A 17,055-nucleotide genomic window follows, 5' to 3' on the forward strand; every position below is an offset into this window, starting at 1 on the left:
GACCGCTCAGCACTCCATATACTGCCTCACCAATGAAGTTATAAACCCACTATGCCACCAACTTAATATAAAATTAATTATAATGGGTTCAATATTATATACTGTATATATATATATATATATATATATTAGTGCTGGGCAACGATGAAAATTTCTAATTGCGATTAATCACAATTAATCGTATTGTTAGGCACTAAACTCAATAATGAATTTAAAAGTGGTGTATTGTGCACTTTTAGTACTTCTATATGAACAACAGTGCAATAACATTTGGTTTGCAGTTTTCCTTTTACACAGTAGCATTTAAAAACAGAAAAACAGGAAAAAATATTGCGTGAGTTCCCCCTTCCTATGTATAACCAGCCTCGGGCTCTTTGAGCAGGTCCTGGCTGTAAAAATACAGGGGGAAAAAAGCACAGGGGTTCCCCCATATTTTTACAACCAGCACCGGGCTCTGCGCCTGGTCCTGGTTCCAAAAATATGGGGGACAAAAGATGTAGGAGTCCCCCGTATTTTTAAAACCAGCACCGGGCTCCACTAGCCAGAGAGATAATGCCACAGCCGGGGGACACTTTTATATAGGTCCCTGCGGCCGTGGCATTACCCCCCCCCCAACTAGTCACCCCTGGCCGGGGTTCCCTGGAGGAGTGGGAACCCCTTCAATCAAGGGGTCCCCCCCTCCAGCCACCCAAGGGTCAGGGGTGAAGCCCGAGGCTGTGGCCACCATCCGCGGGCGGTGGATGGGAGGCTGATAGCCTTTGTGTAAAAAATAGAATATTGTTTTTTGATGTAGAACTACAAGTCCCAGCAAGCCTCCCCCGCAAGCTGGTACTTGGAGAACCACAAGTACCAACATGCGGGGAAATAACGGGCCCGCTGGTACCTGTAGTTCTACTACAACCCCCCCCAAAAAAAAACACAACGCACACACCGTGAAAGTACAACTTTATTACATACATGCACACCTACATACACACATACTTACCTATGTTGACACGTAGCCCCTAAGGTCCTCTTCTGCAGTAGAATCCACGGGGCACCTGAAAAAAAATGATACTCACAAACAATCCTGTGTAGATCGGTCCTCTTCTTTTCTGATGTAATCCACGAACTTGATTAAAATAAAAACACGGAAACCCGATCCACGCGACTAAAGGGGTTCCATGTTTACACATGGAACCCCTTTTCCCGAATCTCGGGACCCCCCGTGACTTCTGTCACTGAAGGTTTCTGTAGCCAATCAAGGAGTGCCACATCATGGCGCTCTCCTGATTGGCTGTGCACTACTGCCCTGTCAATCAGGACGAGCGCACTGCCTAGAATGGAGGGGAGCGCTCCTCCATTCTAATCAATGATGGGAACTTTGCGGTCTGCAGTAGACCGCAAGGTTAATTGGGGTCACCCACAAGAGTGACGCCAATTAACCTTGTGGAGGCACCCGGCGCAGTAACGCGGTCTTAATGGGAGAGCCGGGCACTCTGGTCTGTATCTATATTTTATATATATTATTGAACCCATTATAATGATTTTTTTTATTAAGTTGGTGGCGCAGTGGAAATTGGTGTGGCAGTGGGTGAAAAAAACTTCATTGGTTCCCCTTCTACACAGCTCCCGCACACACCCAGAAATGCCTCCCCAACATTAAAATATGTAAAAAAGGTGCCAATTCCAAAGATATCTTTCATCTTTCAAATTGTTTGAAAAAATTGCTTAGTGTGTACACTCAATTTCGTTTGTCAGTGCTCTGGGAAGTGCAAGGGAAATTGATCATCTTCCACATTGTTCATCTTTCACATTGGTCATGTCTTCTAGTGTGTAGGGCCCTTAAGACTTTAACATCACATGATATATATACATATGTGTGTGATACAGTATATAAATATTTTTTTATACAGACACACACACACACACACACACACACACACACACACACACAGAAAAAATGCATACATTTGCCAATATGCAGATTTACATAAATTTCTGCAGGGGGACCATCAAGCAGGGGAGCCATCAATCTACGTTCACTTTATGTCATAGCCATCTTCCTTGTCATCTGTTCTGTATCTGTTGCACAAAGTCTGAACAAAACAGGTGTAGTCACGAGTACATATATCTCTGCATACTGTAGCTCACAATGCAGGTGACACTCTCTCAATGAACTGTGGGGCAGATGTATTAACCTGAAGAAAGCATTAGGAAGTAAAAAAACAGTGATAAGTGCAAGGTGATAAAGGCACCAGCCAATCAGATACTAACTGTTCATTTACATATTGGAGCTGATTGGCTGGTGCCTTTATCACCTTGCACTTATCACTGGTTTATCACTTCCTTATGCCTTCTCCAGGTTAACATCTGCCCCAAAGGGTTTGTCTGCAGTACATGTGAACACCTATTATCATACAGATAGGCTCCCTCAGCTGCAGGCTGTCTATGACACTGCATCATATGCTGCATACAGTACACTCAGCTTCGTAGTATACATGCAAGGTATGCCTGCAGATCTCCAGTGCATTCAACTCTTCAGCTACTCCTGTGAGAGCGGTTTCATAATGTGACAAAACACAAAACAAACAGAATAAAAACAGATTTAGCCCTGCTGCCCCTACACTGTCATTTCATCATGTGGTGCTTTTATTATCCTTCGGGGAGTACAGTGTTTCTGAGAATTTTAAATATTAAACAGAAAATTGTTTTTATTTTATTTTTTATTTTTTTAGCAACCCTTTCCCACAACAGAAAATATTCTGTGTATTCTGTAGCTCTGGCTCAGGATTTTGTTGCACGGTGTAATGACTGAATTACTTGTGATTGCCAATATATTGTGTGTCGCAAATCTGCTTTGTTTTCTTAGAAAAACTCAAGGATTCATCAAAAACAAATGGCCTGAGGGAAACAGTGGAAGAATCTGACAGTGATAGACTGTTGGAATGGGGTCCAGAAGTTCTGTGTGTTTTATGACTGTGCCAACCGTATCTCTCCACATCTCAACAAAAGCTCCACTGTATGAATCCTCATTCTCTTGGAATGCTCCATGTCTGGAACCATGGCTTATGCCCGGCAGCAGCTGTATTAAAACACCTCTCACTCACCAAATGTGTTTCTTTTCTGCATTCTTTCTGTGGCATACAGAACAGCTGCAATTTGCACCCCAGTCTGGCAATTATTTCACAGTTTTACTTTTTTTTTTCTCTAGCCATAAAAAGAAGCCCAGTCAGGGGTTATAAGAATGAGTCTGCTAATGAGAACCAGACCATGACAGACCAGCCTTCTGCATTCTGTACTCTGTGCGATCTTTGCCATTGCACTTGTCTTAGTGAGAAAGCCATGTGTTTCTTTTGTCTGGGGTAAATCTGCTCCTCTACAGTGCCGATTGTTTTACCAGTCAGGCTATTTACTTGACTTGTGGGTTTGGCAGCCCCGAGAGACGAGGAATCCAGCTTAAATCAGATGTGTTTATTTCTTGGAAAGCTTCCGCATTTAGCTTAACGTGAAGTAGGCCTTCTGCAATAATCATACTTTGTTACACTTTTAGTGTAAAATACCTTTTATGATCAATAACGATTTTCTGTGGTGATTGTGTTAGTTAAGTTTAAAAATGGGTTAGATAAATTTGTAACTGAAAAAGATAATCAAGTATATAGCATCTAAAATTAATGTATTTTAGAAAAAGTATGCATTCTAGTCAGCAACTAGGCTAAAAATGGTCTTCACTTGAGTCATTATGTGTAAACTATGGTTATATACAAAATAGTATAAGATCAAAAATATAAAGGTTGCACTCGATGCACAACTTGTCTTTTTTCAACCTCATTAACTACAGTATGTTACTATGTTACTATTACACCTCAGACCTGTGTGGCGTGGTATGTAGGTTTTAGTTCTCTGGATATGTTCACCATTCAATCTATAAAGTTGTATAGTCCCAATTACTACTGTTAGGAACAGATTATCCACATATGTCTTTTAGCAACATTTTTTGCATTACAGTGTATCCGCATATTTATACATTTATACAACCCTGTTTGTTTTATCACATTAAAGGGAACAATGGCCCTCATTCCGAGTTGTTCGCTCGTTCTTTTTCATCGCATCGCAGTGAAAATCCGCTTAGTACGCATGCGCAAAGTTCGCACTGCGACTGCGCCAAGTAACTTTACTATGAAGAAAGTATTTTTACTCACGGCTTTTTCTTTGCTCCGGCGATCGTAATGTGATTGACAGGAAATGGGTGTTACTGGGCGGAAACACGGCGTTTCAGGGGCGTGTGGCTGAAAACGCTACCGTTTCCGGAAAAAACGCAGGAGTGGCCGGAGAAACGGTGGGAGTGCCTGGGCGAACGCTGGGTGTGTTTGTGACGTCAACCAGGAACGACAAGCACTGAACTGATCGCACAGGCAGAGTAAGTCTGGAGCTACTCCAAAACTGCTAAGTAGTTAGTAATCGCAATATTGCGAATACATCGGTCGCAATTTTAAGAAGCTAAGATTCACTCCCAGTAGGCGGCGGCTTAGCGTGTGTAACTCTGCTAAATTCGCCTTGCGACCGATCAACTCGGAATGAGGGCCATTATCTTAGACATGGCATGTTGGTGCAATACCTGCATATAGCCAGTGTTTGCATAATGCAAAGCACACATGCTACAGTAACAGATGATGTAACACTGCAAAGTTAATAAGATATATCAAATCTTATGGTTTTTTTAATGAGGGACAAATTAACTACGAATTCAGCAGGAAGGATCTTGATATTCAAATCCCACAGCCAGGCCCAAAACTAGGATTCTTGTCACCCGGGGCAAAGCAGTAATGTGGCACGCCTATATATATATATATATATATATATATATATATATATCCACCAAAGTAAAGGCACTCACTACTGTTTTCATATTTGACATTACACAGTTGTTTTTATTATTCAATCTTCAGGCACAGCTGTATTAATCCGCTGTTTCAGTGAGCATGTTCATTAGTATGGGGTCACAAAGTTCAGCTTAGCACATATGTCACTTTCCATACACTTCAGTGATCATTGCAAAATCCTCAACTTGTTGTATACATATGATACTCCTTTATATGACTCCACACAATATGCCATCATGCTCTTCCTCCTTTCAATACACCGTGTTTCTTTAATATGTCTGTCGACATCGGCCACTTACGTGCCTTATTAGACCAACATCTATAATGAATCGCAATTAAACAAACAATTACAAAATTGTTCTAAGTGCATACATCAGTAGTACTCACTCATAGGATCTCATCATCTACCTGTCAAGGCCAGATTCTCGGCGTGTGTTCCACTCAGCTGCGCATGCCCGCTCACTCCCTCAGTGTCCGGACTATAAGCCCCTCCACGCTGGTCACGTGACGCGCTAAACTCCCATGTTTAATCAATGCACGTGTCACGTCTGGTGCCATTTTATGACGTGTGCATCTCCATTATACTGGGCTATCTATAAGTGTATTACCTCCCGCGCCATCCTATGACGCTTTTGCGGTTCATCTGCGTTCCACTGGGCTATCCACTCCTAACTTCCTTATTCATTACATAGACAATTTCCTCTGTTTACATTTCTCTAATATAAACCATTATTATTACTGATATCACTATGTTTTAAAACCAACTAGTGAGTGAGTCTAGTGATACATGCACCTTTACAATCATACATAGACAACACCCACATGTATAAAAAACTTTGGATCATATACCTTAGTACAAATCCATTTAAAAACATATTAATCCCCCCTAATTACAGGATGTGATCATAACTCTTCATTTTCTCCCTGACATAGGGGGTAATTCCAAGTTGATCGCAGCAGGAATTTTGTTAGCAGTTGGGTAAAACCATGTGCACTGCAGGGGAGGCAGATATAACATGTGCAGAGAGAGTTAGTTTTGTGTGTTCAATCTGCAATCTAAATTGCAGTGTAAAAATAAAGCAGCCAGTATTTACCCTGCACAGAAACAAAATAACCCACCCAAATCTAACTCTCTCTGCACATGTTATATCTGCCTCCCCTGCAGTGCACATGGTTTTGCCCAACTGCTAACAAAAATCTTGCTGCGATCAACTCAGAATTACCCCCATAATGTAATCTCACAATTCTCAAAAGACACGTTTTAATGGTATCAGAGAAAACATTTAAAATTACCATTTTTCTTTCATTCCTTTTATATATATACAAGGCTCAAAAAAATAAAGGGAACACTAAAATAACACATCCTAGATCTGAATGAATGAAATATTCTTATTAAATACTTTGTTCTTTACATAGTTGAATGTGCTGACAACAAAATCACACAAAAATTATCAATGGAAATCAAATTTATTAACCCATGGAGGTCTGGATTTGGAGTCACACTCAAAATTAAAGTGGAAAAACACACTACAGGCTGATCCAACTTTGATGTAATGTCCTTAAAACAAGTCAAAATGAGGCTCAGTAGTGTGTGTGGCCTCCACGTGCCTGTATGACCTCCCTACAACGCCTGGGCATGCTCCTGATGAGGTGGCGGATGGTCTCCTGAGGGATCTCCTCCCAGACCTGGACTAAAGCATCCGCCAACTCCTGGACAGTCTGTGGTGCAACGTGGCATTGGTGGATGGAGCGAGACATGATGTCCCAGATGTGCTCAATTGGATTCAGGTCTGGGGAACGGGCGGGCCAGTCCATAGCATCAATGCCTTCATCTTGCAGGAACTGCTGACACACTCCAGCCACATGAGGTCTAGCATTGCCTTGCATTAGGAGGAACCCAGGGCCAACCGCACCAGTATATGGTCTAACAAGGGGTCTGAGGATCTCATCTCGATACCTAATGGCAGTCAGGCTACCTCTGGCGAGCACATGGAGGGCTGTGCGGCCCCCCAAAGAAATGCCACCCCACACCATTACTGACCCACTGCCAAACCGGTCATGCTGGAGGATGTTGCAGGCAGCAGAACGTTCTCCTTGGCGTCTCCAGACTCTGTCACGTCTATCACATGTGCTCAGTGAGAACCTGCTTTCATCTGTGAAGAGCACAGGGCACCATTGGCGAATTTGCCAATCGTGGTGCTCTCTGGCAAATGCCAAACGTCCTGCACGGTGTTGGGCTGTAAGCACAACCCCCATCTGTGGACGTCGGGTCCTCATACCACCCTCATGGAGTCTGTTTCTTATTGTTTGAGTAGACACATGCACATTTGTGGCTTACTGGAGGTAATTTTGCAGGTCTCTGGCAGTGCTCCTCCTGTTTCTCCTTGCACAAAGGTGGAGGTAGCGGTCCTGCTGCTGGGTTGTAGCCCTCCTACGGCCTCCTCCACGTCTCCTGATGTACTGGCCTGTCTCCTGGTAGCGCCTCCATGCTCTGGACACTACGCTGACAGACACAGCAAACCTTCTTGCCACAGCTCGCATTGATGTGCCATCCTGGATGAGCTGCACTACCTGAGCCACTTGTGTGGGTTGTAGACTCTGTCTCATGCTACCACTAGAGTGAAAGCACCTCCAGCTTTCAAAAGTGACCAAAACATCAGCCAGAAAGCATAGGAGCTGAGAAGTGGTCTGTGGTCACCACCTGCAGAACAACTCCTTTATTGGGGGTGTCTTGCTAATTGCCTATAATTTCCACCTGTTGTCTATTCCATTTGCACAACAGCATGTGAAATTGATTGTCAATCAGTGTTGTTTCCTAAGTGGACAGTTTGATTTCATAGCAGTGTGATTGACTTGGAGTTACATTGTGTTGTTTAAGTGTTCCCTTTATTTTTTTGAGCAGTGTATATATATATATATATATATATATATATATATTATCAGAAATAAACTGCGCCACTCCGAATTTAGAAAAGTGAATTATTAGTTGGAAGACAACATTTCAACATCATCCTAAAACTGACGTTTTGATACCACGCAGGTACCGTTTTCAAAGCTGACCAGAAGTGTAACAAACAAGGAATTGAAAAAAGTTCTTACCTAAATAAGGTTGGACCACCGCCGTCAGAGAGAGCCGGGTCCAGACAGCGTCAACCGCGACTTCCGCTTGCAGGCGTCACTTCCGGTGATGTCATCCGGCTGGCATCGGCTTCTCCATGGCAATGCGGCATGCGCTGCCTGGTAACCAAACTCAGGGTACCGATCAGTCTCCCCGGCCCCCTCTGAAGGCAGGAGAACAAAAGCATTAGTAAAAGAGGCATCTATATATGATTATTAATAAATGCAATATTCAGCAATAATCAGATGACATTACCAAGATACTGGGTTCATATAACATAAATGCTAATGCCTTTAAACTAGAATCACAGCATAACTAAGTCATAGCAATATAGTGCACCATATGTGATCAAAGTAGCCTCAGTTAATATTAGACAATATCTGAGTTAGTATTAGCAGAGCCGTCACTAGACATTTTAGCGCTGTGTGCAAGAAACAGCACCGCCCCCCCCCCCCCCATTTACAAAACAGGCTAGTGCACGCCGCTGGTGTGTGCAAAGAAAATAAAGGGGAATGGTTTTGAGGGGAAGGGGCGTGGCCAAAGAGCTCCCTTTTACACATTACAGCAGGTAGAGTCCCCCTTTTTACCCATTATGACAGCAGAGTTTCCCTTTTTACACATTACAGCAGGTAGAGTCCCCTTTTTACACATACTGTAGCAGCAGGCAGAGTCCACCTTTTTTACAAATTAGGCAGGCAGAGCCCCTCTTTTTTACACATTACAGCAGTAGAGTCCCCTTTTTTACACATTATGCAGGCAGAGTCCCTCTTTTTACACATTACAGCAGCACAGTGGCACACCAGTTGAGAAGAGCTAGGGAGAAAGCAGGTGGGAGGAACATTGGGGGAGAACTACGGAAAGAGCAGGTGAGCGGCACACAGGTGGGAGGGCTAGGGAGAAAGCAGGTGAGAGGAACGCGGGGCAGAAGCAGAAGTGCGAACGCATGTGCAGCCGAGCTCTGCAAAAAAAGTTTATGCAGTTTCAGAATAGCTCTGAATCTACTCAGCGCTTGCGATCACTTCAGCCTATTCGTGTCCGGATTTGATGTCATACACCTGCCCAGCGAACTCCTCGCCACGCCTGCATTTTTTCAGACACACCTGCGTTTTTGCAAACACTCCCTGAAAACGGTCAGTTGACACCCAGTAACGCCCCCTTCCTGTCAATCTTCTTGCAGCCATCAGTGCAACTGAAATCTTTGCTAGAACCTGTGCACAACTACAACGGGCTTTGAACCCGTACGACACGCGTGCACATTGCGGCCCATACACATGCGCAGAAATGCCGATATTTAGCCTGATCGCTGCGCTGAGAACAACAGGAGCTAGCGATCAACTCGGAATGACCCCCATAGTATTCATGGTTTTTACGTAGAATCAAATAGCTCAATAAGTAGGGTGTTTGATTAGAATTTATCAGGTTATAGGTTTGAATCCTGTGTACGACAGTATATTAACATGTGTTATTTAAATTATTTAATAAAGGGTATTAGAACTAGAGATGAGCGGGTTCGGTTCGTCGAGATCCGAACCCACCCGAACTTCACGTGGTTTATACGGGTCTGAGGCAGCCTTGGTTCTTCCCGCCTAACACGCAAAACCTGAACGGGAGAAAACGTCATCATCCCGCTGTCGGATTCTTGCGAGATTCGGATTCCATATAAAGAGCCGCGCATTGTCGCCATTTTCACTCGTGAATTGTCGATTGAGCAGAGAGGATGTGGCTATGTTTTCTGTCTGAAAAGCTCAATATCTGTGCTCAATGTGCTGCATTGTGGGGACCAGTATATAGTAGTACAGTGCTGCATTGTGGTCACCACCAGTATATAGTAGTACAGTACAGTAGGCCATAGCATTATCTTGCAGCTCCGTGTCAGACTCAGTTCTATTCTCCAGATCAGTGCTCAATATCTGTGCTGCATTGTGGGGACCAGTATATAGTAGTACAGTGCTGCATTGTGGTGACCACCAGTATATAGTAGTACAGTACAGTTGTCCATTGCTGTATCTTGCAGCTCCGTGTCAGACTCAGTTCTATTCTCCGGATCAGTGCTCAATATCTTTGCAGCATTGTGGGGACCAGTATATATTAGTACAGTGATGCATTGTGGTGACCACCAGTATATTGTAGTACAGTACAGTTGTCCATTGCTGTATCTTGCAGCTCCGTGTCAGACTCAGTTCTATTCTCCAGATCAATGCTCAATATCTTTGCTGCATTGTGAGGACCAGTATATAGTAGTACAGTGCTGCATTGTGGTGACCACCAGTTTATAGTAGTACAGTACAGTTGTCCATTTCTGTGTCTTGCAGCTCCGTGGCAGACTCAGTTCTATTCTCCGGATCAGTGCTCAATATCTTTGCTGCAATGTGGTGACCAGTATATAGTAGTACAGTGCTGCATTGTGGTGACCATCAGTATATAGTAGTACAGTACAGTAGGCCATAGCGTTATCTTGCAGCTCCGTGTCAGACTCGGTTCTTCTCTCCGGTGCTAAATATCTTTGCTGCATTGTGGGGACCAGTATATAGTAGTACAGAACAGTTGTCCATTTCTATATCTTGCAGCTCCGTGTCAGACTCAGTTCTATTCTCCGGATCAGTGCTCAATATATTTGCTGCAATGTGGAGACCAGTATATAGTAGTACAGTGCTGCATTGTGGTGACCATCAGTATATAGTAGTACAGTACAGTTGTCCATTGATGTATCTTGCAGCTCCATGTCACACTCAGTTCTATTATCCGGATCAGTGCTCAATATCTTTGCTGCATTGTGGGGATCAGTATATAGTAGTACAGTGCTGCATTGTGGTGACCACCAGTATATAGTAGTACAGTACAGTAGGCCATCGCGTGATCTTGCAGCTCCGTGTCAGACTCAGTTCTATTCTCCCGATCTGGGCTTAATATCTGTGCTGCATTGTGGGAACCAGTATATAGTAGTACAGTGCTGCATTGTGGTGACCACCAGTATATAGTAGTACAGTACAGTAGGCCATAGCGTTATCTTGCAGCTCCGTGTCAGACTCAGTTCTATTCTCTGGATCTGTGCTCAATATCTGTCCTGCATTGTGGGGACCAGTATATAGTAGTACAGTGCTGCATTGTGGTGACCACCAGTATATAGTAGTACAGTACAGTAGGCCATAGCGTTATTTTGCAGCTCCGTGTCAGACTCAGTTCTATTCTCTAGATCAGTGCTCAATATCTTTGCTGCATTGTGGGGACCAGTATATAGTAGTACAGTGCTGCATTGTGGTGACCATCAGTATATAGTAGTACAGTACATTTGTCCATTGCTGTATCTTGCAGCTCCGTGTAAGACTCAGTTCTATTCTCTGGATCAGTGCTCAATATCTTTGCTGCATTGTGGGGACCAGTATATAGTAGGACAGTGCTGCATTGTGGTGACCACCAGTATATAGTAGTACAGTGCAGTAGTCCATTGATGTATTTTGCAGCTCCATGTCAGACTCAGTTCTATTCTCCGGATCAGTGCTCAATATCTTTGCTGCATTGTGTGGACCAGTATATAGTAGTACAGTGCTGCATTGTGGTGACCACCAGTATATAGTAGTACAGCACAGTAGGCCATCGCGTTATCTTGCAGCTCCATGTCAGACTAAGTTCTATTCTCTAGATCTGTGCTAAATATCTGTGCTGCATTGTGGGGACCAGTATATAGTAGTACAGTGCTGCATTGTGGTGACCACCAGTATATAGTAGTACAGTACAGTAGGCCATAGCGTTATCTTGCAGCTCCGTGTCAGACTCAGTTCTATTCTCCGGATCAGTGCTCAATATCTTTGCTGCATTGTGGGGACTAGTATATAGTAGTACTGTGCTGCATTGTGGTGACCATCAGTATATAGTAGTACAGTACAGTTGTCCATTGCTGTATCTTGCAGCTCCGTGTCAGACTCATTTCTATTCTCCGGATCAGACTCATTTCTATTCTCCGGATCTTTGCTGCATTGTGGGGACCAGTATATAGTAGTACAGTGCTGCATTGTGGTGACCACCAGTATATAGTTGTACAGTACAGTTGTCCATTGCTGTATCTTGCAGCTCCTTGTCAGACTCAGTTCTATTCTCCAGATCAGTGCTCAATATCTTTGCTGCATTGTAGGGACCAGTATATAATAGTACAGTGCTGCATTGTGGAGACCACCAGTATATATTAGTACAGTACAGTAATTCATTGCTGTATCTTGCAGATGGCATAAAATTCCACACATTACAAAATGGAGAACAAAAATGTGGAGGGTAAAATATGGAAAGATCAAGATCCACTTCCACCTCGTGCTGAAGCTGCTACCACTTGTCATGGCAGAGCCGATGAAATGCCATCAATGTCGTTTGCCAAGGCCGATGCCCAATGTCATAGTAGAGAGCATGCAAATCCAAAAAACAAAAGTTCAGTAAAATGACCCAAAAATCTAAATTAAAAGCGACTGAGGAGAAGCATAAACTTGCCAATATGCCATTTACGACACGGAGTGGCAAGGAACGGCTAAAGCCCTCTCCTATGTTCCTCATGACTAGTGGGTCAGCTACACATGAGGATGGAAGCACTCATCCTCTCGCTAGAAAAATGAAAAGAGTTAAGCTGGGAAAAGCAAAGCAAAGAACTGTGCGTTCTTCTAAATCACAAATCCCCAAGGAGAGTCCAATTGTGTCGGTTGCGATGCCTGACCTTCCCAACACTGGATGGGAAGAGGTGGCTCCTTCTACCATTTGCACGCCCCCTGCAAGTGCTGGAAGGATCACCCACAGTACAGTTCCTGATATTCAAATTGAAGATGTCACTGTTGAAGTACACCAGGATGAGGATATGGGTGTTGCTGGCGCTTAGGGGAAAATTGACCAGGAGGATTCTGATGGAGAGGTGGTTTGTTTAAGTCAGGCACCCGGGGAGACACCTGTTGTCTGTGGGATGAATAAGGCCATTGACATGCCTGGTCAAAACACCAAAAAAATCACCTCTTCGGTGTGGAATTATTTCAACAGAAATGAGGACTACTGGTGTCAAGCTGTGTGTTGCCTTTGTCAAGCTGTAATAAGTAGGGGTAAGGACATTAACCACCTAGGAACATCCTCCCTTATACGTCACCTGGAGCGCATTCATCATAAGTCAGTGACAAGTTCAAAAACTTTGGGTGACAGCGGAAGCAGTCCAATGACAACTAAATCCCTTCTTCCTCTTGTACCCAAGCTCCTGCAATCCACACCACCAACTCCCTCAGTGTCAATTTCCTCCTTAGACAGGAACGCCAATAGTCCTGCATGCCATGTCACTGGCAAGTCTGATGAGTCCTCTCCTGACTGGGATTCCTCCAATGGATCCTTGAGTGTAACGCATACTGCTGCTGGCGCTGCTGTTGTTGCTGCTGGGAGTCGATCGTCATCCCAGAGGGGAAGTCGGAAGACCACTTGTACTACTTCCAGTAAGCAATTGACTGTCCAACAGTCCTTTGTGAGGAAGATGAAATATCACAGCAGTCATCCTGTTGCAAAGCGGATAACTCAGGCCTTGGCAGCTGTGTTGGTGTTAGATGTGCCTCTGGTATCCGGCATTAGTTCACAGGGACTTAGAGAATTTCTTGAGGTAGTGTGTCTCCGGTACCAAATACCATCTAGGTTCCACTTCTCTAGGCAGGCGACACCAAGAATGTACACTGACATCAGAAAAAGAGTCCCCAGTGTCCTAAAAAATGCAGTTGTACCCAATGTCCACTTAACCACGGACATGTGGACAAGTGGAGCAGGGCAGACTCAGGACTATATGACTGACAGCCCACTGGGTAGATGTATTGCCTTCCGCAGCAACAACAACAGCGGCGGCACCAGTAGCAGCATCTCGCAAACACCAACTTGTTCCTAGGCAGGCTACGCTTTGTATCACCGCTTTCCATAAGAGGCACACAGCTGACAAGCTCTTACGGAAACTGTCGGTGGCCCGAAGAACGGTGTCGGTGGCCCGAAGAATTGCGGGCCACTTTCGGCATTCAGCCACCGCGTGCCGAAGACAGGAGCACCAGCAAACACTCCTGAAAATTCCCCGCCATCAGCTGAAGAAAGAGGTGGTAACGAGGTGGAATTCAACCCTCTATATGCTTCAGAGGATGGAGGAGCAGCAAAAGGCCATTCAAGCCTATACATCTGCCTACGATATAGGCAAAGGAGGGGGAATGCACCTGACTCAAGCGCAGTGGAGAATGATTTCAACGTTGTGCAAGGTTCTGCAACCCTTTGAACTTGCCACACGTGAAGTCAGTTCAGACACTGCCAGTCTGAGTCAGGTCATTCCCCTCATCAGGCTTTTGCAGAAGCAGCTGGAGAGATTGAAGGAGGAGCTAAAACGGAGCAACTCCGCTAGGCATATGGGACTTGTGGATGGAGCCATTCATTTGCTTAACCAGGATTCACGGGTGGTCAATCTGTTGAAATCAGAGCACTACATTTTGGCCACCGTGCTCGATCCTAGGTTTAAAGCCTACGTTGTATCTCTCTTTCCGGCAGACACAAGTGTGCAGATGTTCAAAGACCTGCTGGTGAGACACTTGTCAAGTCAAGCAGAACGTGACCCGACAATAGCTCCTCCTTCATTTTCTACTGCCACTGGAGCTGCCTGGAAAAGGATCATATTTCTAAAACCACCCGCTGGCGGTGATGCAGGGCATTCAGGAGCGAAAACTGACATCTGGTCCGGACTGAAGGACCTGCCAACAATTACTGACATGTCGTCTACTGTCACTGCATATGATTCTGTCACCATTGAAAGAATGGTGGAGGATTATATGAGTGACAGCATCCAAGTAGGCACGTCAGACAGTCCGTACGTATATTGGCAGGAAAAAGAGGCAATTTGGAGGCCCTTGCACAAACTGGCTTTATTTTACCTAAGTTGCCCCCCCCCCCCCTCCAGTGTGTACTCCAAAAGAGTGTTTAGTGCAGCCGGTCACCTTGTCAGCGATCGGCGTACGAGGTTACTTCCACAAAATGTGAAGAAGATGATGTTCATCAAAATGAATTATAATCAATTCCTCTGTGGAGACATTTACCAGCAATTGCCTCCAGAAAGTACACAGGGACCTGTGATGGTGGATTCCAGTGTGGACAAATTAATACTCTGTGAGGAGGGGGATGTACACAGTGAAAGGGGTGAGGAATCGGAGGATGATGATGAGGTCGACATCTTGCCTCTGTAGAGCCAGTTTGTGCAAGGAGAGATTGATTGCTTCTTTTTTGGTGGGGGCCCAAACCAACCAGTCATTTCAGCCACAGTTGTGTGGCAGACCCTGTCGCTGAAATGATGGGTTTGTTAAAGTGTGCATGTCCTGTTTATACAACATAAGGGTGGGTGGGAGGGCCCAAGGACAATCTCATCTTGCACCTTTTTTATTTTATTTATCTTTGCATCATGTGATGTGTGGGGCCAATTTTTTTAAGTGCCATCCTGTCTGACACTGCAGTGCCACTCCTAGATGGGCCAGGTGTTTGTGCCGGCCACTTGGGTCGCTTAGCTTAGTCATCCAGCTACCTCGGTGCAAATTTTAGGACTAAAAATAATATTGTGAGGTGTGAGGTGTTCAGAATAGACTGAAAATGAATGGTAATTATGGCTATTGAGGTTAATAATACAATAGGATCAAAATTACCCCCAAATTCTATGATTTTAGCGGTTTTTGAGGGGTTTTTGAAAAAAAACACATGAATCCAAAACACACCCGAATCCGACAAAAAATTTTTAAGGGAGGTTTTGCCAAAACGCGTCCGAATCCAAAACACGGCCGCGGAACTGAATCCAAAACCAAGACACAAAACCCGAAATATTTCCGGTGCACATCACTAATTAGAACTGAATAACAACGAGCTCTCAAGTTAAGTGCATGAATGTAGTATAAAGAGGATTAGTGTCCTAATCCATTTTCTTGCATTGATCGTCTATAAATGTTTATATCTGTATATATTAGTGATGTGCACCGGAAATTTTTCGCGTTTTGTGTTTTGGTTTTGTGTTCGGTTCCGCGGCCGTGTTTTGGATTCGGACGCGTTTTGGAAAAAACCTTACCGAAATTTTTTTGTCGGATTCGGATGTGTTTTGGATTCGGGTGTTTTTTTAAAAAAACCCTAAAAAACAGCTTAAATCATAGAATTTGGGGGTCATTTTGATCCCATAGTATTATTAACCTCAATAACCATAATTTCCACTCATTTCCAGTCTATTCTGAACACCTCACACCTCACAATATTATTTTTAGTCCTAAAATTTGCACCGAGGTTGCTGGATGGCAGAGCTAAGCGACACAAGTGGCCGACACAAACACCTGGCCCATCTAGGTGTGGCACTACAGTGTCAGGCAGGATGGCCCTTCAAAAAAATACTCCCCAAACAGCACATGATGCAAAGAAAAAAAGAGGCACACCAAGGTGGCTGTGTGACTAAGCTAAGCGACACAAGTGGCCGACACAAACACCTGGCCCATCTAGGAGTGGCACTGCAGTGTCAGGCAGGATGGCCCTTCAAAAAAATACTCCCCAAACAGCACATGATGCAAAGAAAAAAAGAGGCGCACCAAGGTGGCTGTGTGACTAAGCTAAGCGACACAAGTGGCCGACACAAACACCTGGCCCATCTAGGAGTGGCACTGCAGTGTCAATCAAGACAGGATGGCCCTTCCAAAAAATTGTCCCCAAACAGCACATGATGCAAAGAAAAATGAAAGAAAAAAGAGGTGCAAGATGGAATTGTCCTTGGGCCCTCCCACCCACCCTTATGTTGTATAAACAGGACATGCACACTTTAACGAACCCATCATTTCAGTGACAGGGTCTGCCACACGACTGTGACTGAAATGACTGGTTGGTTTGTGCCCCCACCAAAAAAGAAGCAATCAATCTCTCCTTGCACAAACTGGCTCTACAGAGGCAAGATGTCCACCTCATCATCATCCTCCGATTCCTCACCCCTTTCACTGTGTACATCCCCCTCCTCACAGATTATTAATTCGTCCCCACTGGAATCCACCATCTCAGGTCCCCGTGTACTTTCTGGAGGCAATTGCTGCTGGT

General features: G+C 44.4%; 1 protein-coding gene across 2 annotated transcripts in view; it reads left to right on the forward strand.

Moving 5' to 3' along the window:
* LOC134944978 (uncharacterized) overlaps positions 1 to 17,055 on the forward strand; it is a 283,560-nt gene that overhangs the window by 116,406 nt on the left and 150,099 nt on the right. The window contains exon 8 of one of the 2 annotated variants that reach the window (XR_010182004.1): positions 2,852 to 3,093. The exons of the other annotated variant lie outside the window; for it this stretch is intronic. The gene's annotated coding sequence lies outside the window, so the exon portion shown is untranslated. Of the gene's footprint in view, positions 1 to 2,851; positions 3,094 to 17,055 lie in introns of those variants that run through there. 2 annotated transcript variants of the gene reach the window in all.

This window comes from Pseudophryne corroboree, chromosome 7, assembly GCF_028390025.1.
Source record: "Pseudophryne corroboree isolate aPseCor3 chromosome 7, aPseCor3.hap2, whole genome shotgun sequence".
NCBI classification, from domain to species: domain Eukaryota; kingdom Metazoa; phylum Chordata; class Amphibia; order Anura; family Myobatrachidae; genus Pseudophryne; species Pseudophryne corroboree.